This window comes from Meriones unguiculatus, chromosome 6 (assembly GCF_030254825.1).
Source record: "Meriones unguiculatus strain TT.TT164.6M chromosome 6, Bangor_MerUng_6.1, whole genome shotgun sequence".
NCBI lineage: Eukaryota > Metazoa > Chordata > Mammalia > Rodentia > Muridae > Meriones > Meriones unguiculatus.
This window is the reverse complement of record NC_083354.1, coordinates 900,450-914,791: the sequence shown is the minus strand read 5'-3', so window position 1 is coordinate 914,791 and position 14,342 is coordinate 900,450. Positions and strand designations below refer to the sequence as shown.

At 39.6% G+C, this 14,342-nt stretch overlaps 1 pseudogene; it reads left to right on the top strand.

Annotated features, from left to right (window-relative positions):
• The first annotated feature begins 705 nt into the window (after nucleotides 1–705).
• LOC110558757 (tripartite motif-containing protein 43-like) lies at nucleotides 706–3,224 on the top strand (annotated as a pseudogene).
• Nucleotides 3,225–14,342: the final 11,118 nt, after the last annotated feature.

Here is a 14,342-nt window from a genome sequence, read left to right as displayed (position 1 = left end):
TCATGGATTGGGGTCTCAAACTGAAGAAAAAGGGAAGGAGGAGCAGAGCAGCAAACATTCCTTCCTTCCTGCTTCCTTATATCCGATGCCATGAGAACAGGTGGTTTGAACTCCTGCCACCATTTCTTTCACAGCAGGATGGCCAATACCCTTGAGCTATGAGCCAACATAAAGTATTATTCTTGTTATTATTTTGTAGCAGAATTAAGAGAAATAACGAATACTGTTTACAATGTATCAAAAGGTGGAACAGTGGAAACTTAATGTCAGATATCAAGCAAAAGCATTTACTGGAGAAGGTGTGAAGTAGGGTGTATTTTATTGGATAGACAAGAAGGCAGTGTTTTACTAATAAATGTCTGCGATGAAAGAGCAGTGTGTGAAGTTGAAGGACTTTGATCACTTTACACCATTGAAGATGTCTTTGGCCTTGAACCAAGGTACCAATTTAAGCTGAAGCCTCTACAAGAAATGCAGATGGAAAGACACAGAAGATCATGAGCTCATTCTGTGTTTCCATCAGGAAAATTGTAACAGTAAAGGGCAGGACCCACAATCCTATGCTTAATTTTCTTCTTGGTTATACAAAAAAATGAAAGCTCTTTTGCCATAGACAGAATTGAATCACAACTTGACTCAGATTTTGTGCAGTCTCTTGTTTCTCTGGGGTCCAAGAATAGTAATTCTGCTTCTTTCCTCAGGAAAATGGAGTCAGACATCTCACAGGCCTTCCAGGAAGTGCTCACCTGCCCCATCTGCTTGGCTGCCTAACAGACCCAGTTACCACAAGCTGTGGCCACAGCTTCTGTCGGGCCTGCCTCTGCCTTTCCTGGGAAGACCTGCAAGTTCCTGTCCACTGTCCCATGTGTAAAGATCCATCCCATCAGAAGGACTTCAGAACCAACGTTGTTCTGAAGAAACTGGTGCACATTGCCAGACAGGACAGCCTCATGAAGTACCTGAGCTCTGAGGAGAATAAGTGTGTGACCCACAAGGAGGCAAAGAGGATCTTCTGTGAGAGAACAGGATCCTCCTCTGTCAATTGTGCTCTGACTCCCAGGAGAACAAGGGTCACAGACACTGTCCCATTAAAGTAGCTTCTGAGGGGCAAATGGTAAGTGATATTTCTGAGAGAACTTGAAAGGTGGAGAGAGGGAGTTTAGGAGAACACAGGAAGATCCATGTCCTGGTTACAAGGAAACCATTGCATTCTGAATGGTGGCATTTTAAAAACAGCTAATGGAGAAAGGGTGACTATAAAATGTAAGCATCTATTGGGAAATCCATTAGTGTAAAATAATTTGTAGTTTTGTAATACATTATGCTGATGTTGATGGGAAGAAAATTAGTAAATTCACATCTGTAAAAGTTGTATGTCACTGGAGATAAATTACTAAAAGTACATTGGAATTAGCTGGAGAGAAGCATTTGGAAATTCCAGTCATATTCAAATTACCCAGACTTCAGTCATGCTTACTAATCATGCTACTTGAGTAAAGAGTTATTTTGTATTTTGTATTTCTACAGCCTGAAATCTAAAACTCATAGTTATCAAAGTCAGAAAGTAAGAACATGGTGATTTTCAACTTTCCCTAAAGTTAACTATTCATTTCTATTGTCTGTCCATCAGGACTATTAATGTGTTTATTCTTGTTTACAGGAAAAACTTCTAAAGCAAATGACATCTTTATGGGAGAAGATCCAAGAAAATCAAGAGAATCTAGAAGCTGAGAAGAGAATGCCAACACAGTGGTTGGTGGGTATGGGACTGACACTAAAAGTCAGCTTGAGGCAACTAACTCTCAAACCTGCTCATTCACAAGTTGAGAATAAGGCATGGGTGTTGATACTAGGAGAACCTTTTCTGCAGGCCTCTAATTCTGGGTGTAATATACATTGTTGCACTCAGACTGCATGGCCTGGCTATGGCAGAAACATTTAATGAGTGATCTGCTGACGGTTCAGCACAGTGCGTTTGACCTTATGACTGCCACATGATGATTAAATAATACCTGCAGATTTTCTCTTTTGAGTGAATGTGTGAATTAACAATGAATACCTTTTCTTCAGGAGGCTCAGATCTCCTTAAATTGATGAAAATGCTTAGAGAAAATGATGGGGTTTGTTTGTGCTATTAATAAAGAATAAATGAATGAAAGAAAATAATTCACATTTCTGAAAAGTGGAGGCAGAAAATCAGTGTGTGCAGCACACTGACAGGATGCTACTCGTCGACTTTAAACATAGGAATCAGTGGAGAGGATAAAATGCTCTGTAAATGTGATCTAGAATGTCCATTTTCCTTTAGAACTACGTGACTCTTCGGGAAGAAATGATCAGGACGGAGTATAGGAAAGTACATCAGTCCTCTATGAAGAAGAAAAGCAACATATAGAGTGTATGGAAAATTAATGCCAAGCTCTTTTAGAGAAACTCAGGAAAAGTGAAGGCTTGATGGTCCGAAAAAGGAATCAACTAATAGAAATGTATCGGGAGCTGATGACAATGTCCCAGCAGCCATATGTGGTGCTGCTCCAGGTGAGCATGGAGGAGTGCATGAAAGGGCTTTGTTATCTGAGGCCCCCACTGGGACTGTTACATCTAAGATAGCTGTCTACATTCCCTGCACTTATTGTCAGCGGATATTAGGGATAATCTGGAGACACTATGTTCTGTCATAACCTTAAAAGAGCAAGCTTTTGACCCTGTGTCTGTGGATTCCCCATTCAGTATCTCATTGTTTTGCTTTTGTGCTTGCTTCCCTGAAATCCCAAATTCAGTTATTCCTGTTACCGAACATTTGTTGTTTTTTTTGCCTCTACTTAAAAATTATGTAGTTAATGAAGTTATGTAAAAAAATTTAGAGTTAATGTCTTCTTTTTACAATATGTATTTTTGTATATTCTTAGTAAAAGCATACCTGTGCTTTATAGACATTCTCAAGGGAATCCCATTTGTAGACAATATAAAGCAATGTACGTTCACTATGAATGCATGTTCTTCTTAATTATTGCCCTCATAGTCTGATTTCATCAAGAATTCTCTTCTGCTCATTTGCTTGGTTGGTATTATCTTAAGACATGAAAATAAATTTGAGAGGACAATAAGTGTGATGATGACTAACATTTGTATGAACTTCATATGCAAACACTATGTCATTTCTTCAGAAATCTAATCTCTTCTTGTTGTCTTTGCAGGACTTGGAAGACATGTTGAGAAAGTGAGTATAGTCATCAGTGCAAGCCAGAATCCTTGAACTAGGCTATAAAATTGATCAAATTGCCTTAGCAAACTAAAAATATACTTTAGATGGAATACTCAGTTCTTGTGTATGATGTTTGAGATTGGTTTCATGTATATGACACCTGTTCTTTTCCAGAAAGTGCCTTCACTTACTATATAATAGTGAAGCAGTGTATGTAAGAGGGCTTGGTGATAATATATCTACTTTTGAAATCATAACACTTGAGGCCCATCAGCAGCATTTTCTGATAGTAGAAGAAATGGCAGGACACATAGACAAACAAATTGGTAGCAGGAAGGGCTCCAAAAAGCATCTAGGAGGAAACTACCCTGTCTCCTGATCTTGGGGTCACTATGATATCAGAAAATGCTTGTATGAAAGATTTTCAGTCAACTGTTTACTTTTACTAATCTGTTTGTTTTCTTTATGTTGGTGTATACATGCATGTGTGCAATTGTACACGTGTGGAGGTCAGAGAACAACCTTCAGGAGTCAGTCCTTTCCTTCCGCCATGGGTTCCAGGGATTGAACTCAAGTTGCCAGGCTTGTGTGGGAAAGGATTTAACTCCTGAGTCACTGTCTGAACTTGGAGTGAGCATTTCTCCTAATCACTGTGATGGTGTCTTTAGCACCAGGCAGATCAAGGTCTTCTTCTTGCAGGAGTGAGTCAGTGCAGCCAGGTGTTGAATGCCCCAGGTGTTGAAACCAGAGCTCAGTGCCTTGCCCATCACTGGACTGATTGAGAGGTGCAAGTGCTTCCATGGTGAGTGTCAGCACTGCTCAAATGATCAGAGGTGCCTTTCAACAATGAGATAACCTTAATACACATGATTTTCTTTTACTCTCCACTGGAAGATATGTCAATGTAAGTCTCATTTCTAATCATGTTTATTCACATGGTCATTTAAACAAATATAGATGAACATGAATATATTGTTATATGTGACCCAGGATGAAAATATAGTATCATTTTTTCCTTGAGACATAAGGAAGGATAAATTAATCGAAGACAATCTAACTCATGTTAAATGTACCCAGTGATGGAGATATTCGATTTTCTTTCCTTAAACATTTTAACAGTTGACTTTATTAAGTACATGAACTTCTTAGATTAAAAATACACAAAATTTAGTGCTAGACACTTGTAACCCCAACAGTACATACATGTTGAGGCATGAGGATTGCCCATGAGTCTGAGGCTAGACTGGTGGATACAGTGAGTTCCAGGCCAGTCAAAAATATATACCAAGACTGTATCAAAGAGAACTAAAGAAATACTATATACACAAGGGTGTATATCATGAGCAAATAAAAATGAAACAAATTTGAAGGACATGAGACAGTTTCTAAATTTCCCTGTTAGATCTAAATGTGAATTATACCTTCACAGGGAAAGAGTATCAGAGAGGCCAGGGGATAAAGCAGACAATTACAACCACCAAACCACTTTTAATGCATATTTAGCCTTTCCTTGAGTATAAACATGAGTGCTTACATGCAAATAAAGGTATGATTATCATTGCTCCTCTCTTAGAAATGAGTTTTGATGGAGGCCCTTGAGGACAGCCTTCACTCTAGACCTTGAAGCAATGAACACATCTTCCTTTTGTCAGGTGTAATTAAAAGTCACATGATAGAAGTAGGATGAAGCTCCCTCCTCTTGTTTTCATCAGGATCCCATTCCGTTGCTTGTGGAATTTCTTGACTTTGAAGTGTTTGAGCCACATTTAACCCTCTAGCCTTAGATGTCTCTTTTTTAACTCAGGCAATCTCCAGGTACCTCTCTCACCTGAGCAATTAAAATGCTCATTTTAATTAAAATGTTGCCTCTTTCCACAGTGTACATTTCATTTGGAAATGCAATCTTAGCCCGTGACAAGATGACCCCATTTGATGTTGTGAGAAGATTCATCTTTAGACTTCACCATCAGGAGACATCTGTGAAATCATCTCAACACTATTTTCCTGCCTGGGGATCACAGAGCTTCACCTCTGGGAAATATTACTGGGAGCTGAATTTAATAGAGTCTTTGGACTGGGCTGTAGGAGTCTGTAAAAATGGCAGCCAAGAGACTGAACATGAGGGTGTATTTCTCCTTGTATGTGTGAAGCAGGGTAATCAGTACAGTCTCCTCACCACCTGCCCAGAATTTCAACACTATATAGAGAAGCCAGTGGGCCGGGTTGGTGTGCTCCTTGATTGTGAGGGTGGATGTGTGAGTTTCCTGGATGTAGCCAAGAGTTCCCTCATATATAGTTACCCTCCTGACACCTTCAATTACCCTGTCAGGCCTTTCTTTTGTTTTGGGGACAGATTGTCATAGAAAGCTGTAATCCAGCACTTTAGTGCTGTTTAAGTATTTCCTTCTGTATGGTTATCTCTCACTCTCTCTTTTTTTTGCAATTATACAATAAAATACTATTAAATATGGCTGACTATGTTTCCTTATTAGTCTTTGTATACATTTCAGAATTATCAATTAGCAGCGATATTCAATTTCAGAATTAAAGCCATTTTTAAGAATGCTCTGGCCCCTCAGTTGGATTTAGCATTATAAAAATATTAAGAGGTGGGATTCTATTTTAATGGTATCAAGCACAGATATGTATTTGCTGGCTAATTTTGTTTTAACTTGACACATGAGATTTTAGGTTTTGAGACAGGGTGTTTTTTTTTTTTATATAGTGTTAGCTGTGCTGGAACTAACTCTGTAGTCCAAACTTGCCTCAAACAAACATAAATCTGTGTTGGGAATAAATATGTGCAAATCCATCATGTTTATACTCAAGAAAAGGCTAAATATGCATTAAAAGTGGTTTGCTGGTTATAATTGTCTGTCTTTATCTCCTGGCTTCTCTGATACTCTTACCTGTGAGGGTATAATTCACATTTAGATCTAACAGGGAAATTTAGACCCTCTCTCTTATCCTATCAATTTGTTTTATTTTTATTTGCTCATGATATACACCCTTGTGTATATAATTATTTTATGTTTATTTTTTTAGTTCTGTTTGATACAGTCTTGGTATATATTTTTGACTGGCCTGGAACTCACTGTATCGACCAGCCTAGCTTCAAACTCATGGGCAAGCCTCATGACTCGGCATGATGCTGTTGGAATTACAAGTGTATAGCACTACATTTTGTATATTTTTAATCTAAGAAGTGCATGTACTTAATAAATTCAACTGCTAAAATGTTTAAGGAAAGACAATTGAATATCTCCAATCTGGGTACATTTAACATGAATTAGAATGTCTTTAATCATTTCATCATTCCTTATGTCTCAAGGAACAAATGATACTATATTTTCATCCTGGGTCACATATAACAATATATTCATGTTCATCTATATTTTTTAAATGACCATGTGAATAAACATGATTAGAAATGAGAATTACATTGACTTATCTTCCAGTGGAGATTAAAAGAAAATCATGTGTATTAAGGTTATCTCATTGTTGAAGGGCACCTCTGGTCATTTCAGCAGTGCTGACACTCACCTTGGAAGCACTTGTACCTCTCAATCAGTCCAGTGATGGGCAGGGCACTGAGATCTGGTTTTATCATCTGGGGCATGAACAGCTGCACTGATTCACTCCAGGAAGAAGAAGACCTTGATCTGCCTGGTGCTAAAGACACCATCACAGTGATTAGGAGAAATGCTCACTCCAAGTTCAGACAGTGACTCAGGAGTTAAATCCCTTCCACACAAGCCTGGCAACTTGAATTCAATCCCTGGAACCCATGGTGGAAGGAAAGGACTGACTCCTGAAAGTTGTTCTCTGACCTCCACACGTGTACAATGGCACACATGCATGCATGCACAAAGATAAAGAAAACAAACAAAATTAGCACAAATAACCAGTTGACTGAAAATCTTTCATACAAGCATTTTCTGATATCATAGTGACCCCAAGATCAGGAGACAGGTTAGTTTCCTCCTCTTCTTGGCACCCTTCCTGCTAACAATTTCTTTGTCCATGTGTCCTGCTGTTTGTTCTACTACCAGAAAATCCTGCTGATGGGCCTCAAGGTTTATGATTATATTTTATCACCAAGCCCTCTTGCACACATTGCTTCACTATTATGTAGTAAGTGAAGGAACTTCTTGGGAAAGAACAGATGTCATATACATGAAACCAATCTCAAACATCATACACAAGCAATTGAGTATTATTCCTATCTAAAGCATATTTTTAGTTTGTTAAGGCAGCTTGGTCAATTTTATGGCATACTTCAAGGATCCTGGCTTGCAGTGATGACTATACTCACCTTCTGAACATGTCTTCCAAGTCCTGCAAAGACAACAGTTTAGGTTTCTGAAGAAATGACATACAATGTTTGTATATGTAGTTCATATAAATGTTAGTCTTCATCACACTTATTGACCTTTCAAATTTTTGAAGTCCTAGCCAGAGCAATAAGACAAGGGGATACAAATCGGAAAGGAAGAGGTCAAAGTGTCACTATTTGCAGATGATATGATAGTATACATGAGCGACCCCAAAAATTCAACCAGAGAACTCCTTCAGCTGTTAAACACCTTCAGCAAAGTGGCTGGATAAAAAATCAACTCAAAAAAATCAGAAGCCCTCCTGTATACCAAAGACAAAAAGGCTGAGAAAGAAATTAGGGAAACAACACCCTTCACAATAGCCACTAATAACATAAAGTACCTTGGTGTGACTCTAACCAAGCAAGTGAAAGACCTGTTTGAGAAAAACTTCAAGTCTCTGAAGAAAGAAATCGAAGAAGATCTCAGAAGATGGAAAGATCTCCTGTGCTCATGGATTGGTAGGATTAACATTGTGAAAATGGCCATCCTGCCAAAAGCAATCTACAGAGTCAATGCAATTCCCATCAAAATACCAACTCAATTCTTTTCAGACCTTGAAAAAAAAATTCTCAGCTTCATATGGAGAAACAAAAAACCCAGAATCTCCAAAACGATCCTGTACAACAGATCATCTGGAGGTATCTCCATCCCAGATCTCAAGCTGTACTACAGGGCAACAGTAATAAAAACTGCATGGTATAGGCATAGAAACAGAAAGGAGGATCAACGGAACCGCAGAGAAGACCCAGAAATATACCCACACACCTATGAATACTCAATATTTGACAAAGAAGCCAAATCCATTCAATGGAAAAAAGACAGCATCTTCAACAAATGGTGCTGGACCAACTGGATGTCTACATGCAGAAAAATGAAAATAGATCCATATTTATCACCCTTCACAAAACTAAAGTCAAAGTGGATCAAGGACCTCAACATAAAACCAGATACTCTAAATCAGTTGGAAAAAAAGTGGGGAACAGCCTAGAACTCATTGGCACAGGAGACAACTTCCTGAACAGAACACCAACAGCACAGGCTCTAAGAGCAACAATCAATAAATGGGACCTCATGAAACTGAAAAGCTTCTGTAAAGCAAAAGATACTGTCCTCAAAACAAAACGACTGCCTACAGATTGGGAAAGAATCTTCACCAACCCTTTATCTGACAGAGGGCTAATATCCAGTATATATAAAGAACTAAAGAAGCAGAAAAGCAACAAACCAAGTAATCCCATTAAAAAATGGGGAATGGAGCTAAACAGAGAACTCTTGAAAGAGGAACATCGAATGGCAGAGAAACACTTAAAGAAATGCTCAACCTCATTAGCCATTAGGAAAATGCAAATCAAAACAACCCTGAGATTTCACCTTACACCCATCAGAATGGCCAAGATGAAAAACTCAAGTGATAACACATGCTGGAGAGGTTGTGGTGAAAGGGGAACCCTCCTCCTTCGCTGGTGGTAATGTAAACTGGTACAACCACTTTGGAAGTCAATCTGGTGTTTTCTCAGACAATTAGGAGTAGTGCTATCTCAAGACCCAGCTATACCACTCCTAGGTATATACCCAAAATTGCTCAAGTACACAATAAAGACATTTGTTCAACCATGTTTGTAGCAGCTTTATTTGTAATACCCGGAACTTGGAAACAACCCAGATGTCCATCAACAGAAGAATGGATACAGAAATTGTGGTATTTTTACACAATGGAATACTACTCAGCAATCTAAAAGGAGGAAATCATGAAATTTGCAGGCAAGTGGTGGGATCTAGAAAAGATCATTTTGAGTGAAGTATCCCAGAAGGAGAAAGACAAACATGGTATATACTTGCTTATATAGACCTACAAGATATGATAAACATAATGAAATCTACACACCTAAAGAAGATAACCAAGAAAGTGGACACAGGCGAAGATGATCAATCCTCATTTAGAAAGAAAATGGGATGTGCATTGAAGGTATGACAGGAATCTACCGCAAAAGGCATCTGAAAGACTCTACCTAGCAGTGTTTCAAAGCAGACACTAAGACTCATAACCAAACCCTCGGCAGAGTGCAGGGAATCATATGAAAAAAGGGGAGTTAGTATGATATGGAAAGGATGGGAGCTCTACAAGTACCAAATATATCCGGGCATAGGGTCTTTTCTGAGACTGACACTCAACCAAGGACCATCTATGGATATAGCCTAGAACTTCTGCTTGGATGTGGCCCGTGGTAGCTCAGTAACCAAGTAGTTTTCCAAAGTAAGGGGAACAAGGACTATTTCTAACAGGATCTCAAGGTCAGGCTCCTTGACTCTCCCCACCCCCCAGGGGAGGAGCAGTCCTGTTAGGCCACAGAGGAGGACTCTACAGCCAGCCCTGAAGATACCTGATAAAACAGGGTCAAATGAAAGGGGGGGGAGGTCCTCCAATATCAGTGGACTTGCAAAGGGGCAGGGAGGAGACCAGGGAGGGAGTGTGGGGTTGGGGAGGGAAGGAGGGAGTGGGATACAGCTGGGACACAGAGTTAACAAAATGTAACTAAAAGTAAAAATTAAAAAAAAGGCCAAAAATTACATACAAAATAAAAGATAGCATCTTAAATAAAGTTTGCTGGTTAAATTGGATGGCTGTATGTAAAAGTAAAAAATATATCCATATTTATTATCCTGTACAGAACCCAATAAAAATGAATCAAATATACCTTTAACATGATAGAAGAGGTGGACCATAACCTTGACCTCACTGGAACAGGAAACAACCACATGAAACCAAAAAGCTTCTGTTTGTCAAAGGACACCTTTATTAGGACAAAGGAAACTACAGAATTAATATCTAAAGTACATGAAGAACTTTAACAAATGGACATTAAGAAAACAGTTGATGCAGTTAAAAATATTGGTATTAAAAGAGGAAACACATCAACCTCTACTTGAGGAAGCCTGCACCCCATACCTGCCTTCTCTAATCCTCAGCTCACCAAGAAGAGGCTCAGGGTGCTCTGCTCAGAGTTTAGTCACAGGCCAACATTTTGGTTAAAAGAACCAAATCATTTACTATTTTGCCTTAAACTCTTCAAATAGATTCTAAATGGCTTCCACTACTCTGTTCAACTAAGGTTAAGGCTTAATTGCCTGGGGTTTGGGACAAGGATAAGAGGGAAAGAATCATATTTTTCAAAGTTACCTCAGAGCAGATTTTCAGACCTGATTTTGAAAATACCAGATTTCTTTGTTTTTAAGAGCTGAGTAGTATTCCATTATGTAAATGTACCCCAATTTCAGTATCTATTCTTTGGTTGAGGGACATCTAGGTTGTTTCCAGTTGTTGGCTCTTATGAATAAATCTCCTATGAACATAGTTGAGCAAATATCATTGTTGTATGGTGGAGCATCTCTTGGGTTATATGCCCAGGAGTGGTACAGCTGGGCCTTGAGATCGAACTATTCTCAATTTTCTGAGAAAGTTTTCTGAGCATCTCTTGGGTTATATGCCCAGAAGTGGTACAGCTGGGCCTTGAGATCGAACTATTCTCAATTTTCTGAGAAAGTGCCAAATTGATTTCCAGAGAAGTTGCACAAGTTTGCACTCCCACCAGCAGTGGAAGAATGTTCCTCTTTTCTACATCCTCACCTGCATGAATTGTCACTTGAGTGTTTGATTTTAGCCATTCTGACTGGTGTGAGATAGAATCTTAGAGCAGTTTTGATTTGCCTTTCTGTGATGGCTAAGGACAGTAAGCATTTCTTTCAGTGCTTCTCAGCCATCTGAGATTCCTCTGTTGTGAAATCATGAAATTTGCAGGCAAATGGATGGAACTAGAAAAGATGATCTGAAGTGAGGTAATGCATACCGAGAAAGACCCACATGATATGTACTCACTTGTAAGTGGATATTAGACCTATCGTAGAGGATAACCATACTACAATCCACAAACCCAAAGAAGCTAAGTAACAAGGGGGACAAGCGAGGTGTCAGAATGTCATTCAGAGGAGAACTAGAATAGATAGTAGAGGTGGAGGGGGACATGAAGACTGAAGTGATCACCTCCTAGCCAGGCAGGACTAGTGGAAAGAGGGAAACAACAACCCACCAACAAAACCTGGGATCCAAAAATTACCGTGTCTACAGGAAGTGCAGGGATAAAGAGGAAACAGAGGTTAAGGGAAAGTCTAACCAGTAATTGGCCCAACCTGAGACCTACCCAAGGATAGAGAGCCAGCCTTGACACTAATAGTGATGCTCTGCTCTTCTTAAACATAGGAGCCTAAGTTGACTGTCCTCTGGGAGGCTCCAGTCAGCAGCGGATCCAGACAGAAGCTGGGACTTGCAGCCAAGCATGGGGCAGAGCTCTGAGGTTCCTGTGGAAGTGTTGGGGGAAAGATGGAAGGACCTGGAGGAGACAGGAACCTCACAAAAGACCAACAGAGACAACTAATCCAGACCCATGGGAGCTTTCAGAGACTGAGACATCAACAAAGGAGCATGCATCAACTATGGGACCTAGGTCGCCTGCACACATGTAGCAGATGCTACTTGGTCTTCATATGGGGTGACTGCAAGTGGAGTGGGGGCTGTTTCTAACATGGACTCCATTTTCTGCTTTTGGATCACTTCTTCCTGGCAGGGTTGCCTTGCCTGGCCTGGGGAATGAAGATATGCAAAGTCCTAATGTGACTTGATGTGCTGGGGAGGGTTGGCATAGGGTAAGGGAGGGAGCTTCTCCTTTCTGGGGGAAAAGGAAGACTGGAAGGGGGCAGGAGTGGAAGGTTAAGGTGGAGTGAGAAGGGAGGCTGCACCTTTGAGATGTAAAGTAAATAAACTCAAATAATAAAAAGGAAGAAAGAGAATACCATATTTCTCAGAGTTAAAACAACTACATTTTAAACCTCTGGAGCTTTTATATTTTTCACTGCAGTAAGTCACCTCCTTCTTTGGTTGTCTGTCCAAGAAAATGCAACCTTACTTCACTCTTTCCCTAGTAAGTGCTTTGCTTTAATATTTGATTTTAGCATCCTCATAATGCAGATCTCAGTGTTTCACTTCTTGTAAAAGTATGTTTTATTTGCTTGGTTCAGTTAATTGTCTGGGAGGCATACTGCCTCTTCTCCTAGCCTAGGCCTAGTCCTGGAAGCTTCTAGCCTCCATACTCTCTAACCTAGGCCTAGGATGTCTTCAGCCTCTGAGACTTACTGCTTAAAATGATCGCCCATTCTTGTTCTTACTGAGCTTTAGGCTGGCTGGTTCAACTCTGATGTTTTAACTGAAACTCCTCTCCCAGCTAACTTATTCAATCTGGCTTTTCTCTAGGCCTCTGAATTGCTCAGCTTAGCCTCCAACTAACTCCAGCAATCTGTTTGAATTTCCTGGCTCCATCTTACTCTCTGGCTCCTGCAGGCTTCACCTGACTTCTTTCTCCACAAACAGTCTCTCTATTACTGTCCCAGTAAAACTGCCTCTTATCACTTTGTATTTTCCCCTGAGATGCCCCCTTTCCTCACTTTGCATGAAAACGGGGGTATCCTATTCTGTCAAATCTTCAGTGATTTGTCACCTTTTCTGCCACTCAACTGGACATCACTTTCAAACATTGGTGCTTCCATCTACAAACTAATTTTATCTTCATTGTTTGGGATTAAAGGAATGTATCATTACACCTGGATCTAATCTTTTCTTTACCCTAAACTTCCTCTATACCAGGCTGGGCTTGAACTGATCTGCTTGCCTCTGTCTTCTGAATTAAAAGTGTCTATGTATTCCAACCGGATCACAGAGACCTAGAAGATCTTTGGAAGTGATGTCTTGCCAGAACAGCCATGTTTTAGATTAACATTCCTCTACAACCTCTAGACACTTGAAGACCGTATTAGTTACTTTCTTTTTACCTGATTAATTTTACAAAAACAAGAACTTATGTGGGCTCATAATTCAAGGATATTGTCCATCATGGTGGGAAGCAATGGTGGCAGGATCCCAAGGCAGCTTTTAATGGCATCCCCAAAGCATTAGGAAGCAGGAACTCTAGGAAAGCTTCCTGCTCAGCTCCTCTTCCCCCTTTTCTTCATTTTGAGACTCCAATCCATAGAAGGGATAAATAAATCTTATTACCCTTTAGGGTGGCTCTTTTCCAACTAAAGTGAATGGAATGGCACTAATTCTTCACAGACTTGTCCAGAGGTTTCTATGTCTATCTAAGTTCCATCATGATGAATAGTAGGGGAACCCTCCTGTGTTATGGGAGGAAACCTTGAGTCATAAGGGAAGCTTCCATGATTGTACAAGACTTGCCTATTCAACCAACAGGTGCCCATCTCTTTAAATATCTACACTTAAACTCATTTTGGTTTCATTGAGGCAAATTTTATCCAGACAACTTAAACTTTCAGTGTTTGACAAAGTTGCATTTAATTGGCTACAGCTGGTGGTCCTGTGTTCCTCAAATACCAATACTCATACTCATTGTCACTGTTAAGAAAAGAGTTTGTGAGTACAATCTGATGGTCACACTTTCTTCCATTGTTTTTTTTTTGTACATTAGACCCTCCAATCTAAAATAATTTGTAAGAACATTAAAATAGCAAAAATTGATCACAGAGTTGAAAATTTTCACAAGCTTGTACATTTGCAAAAGACTGCCTAGAGGAAAACACTTCTCACAGAGCAACCCCAAGTGCATATTACAGGAAGATTTTTTCCAAGTATCAATTCTGTTTTATTAGTCAGTTGGAAATCTACATGCAGTCCTCAAGTCCAGGAAGGTATTGAT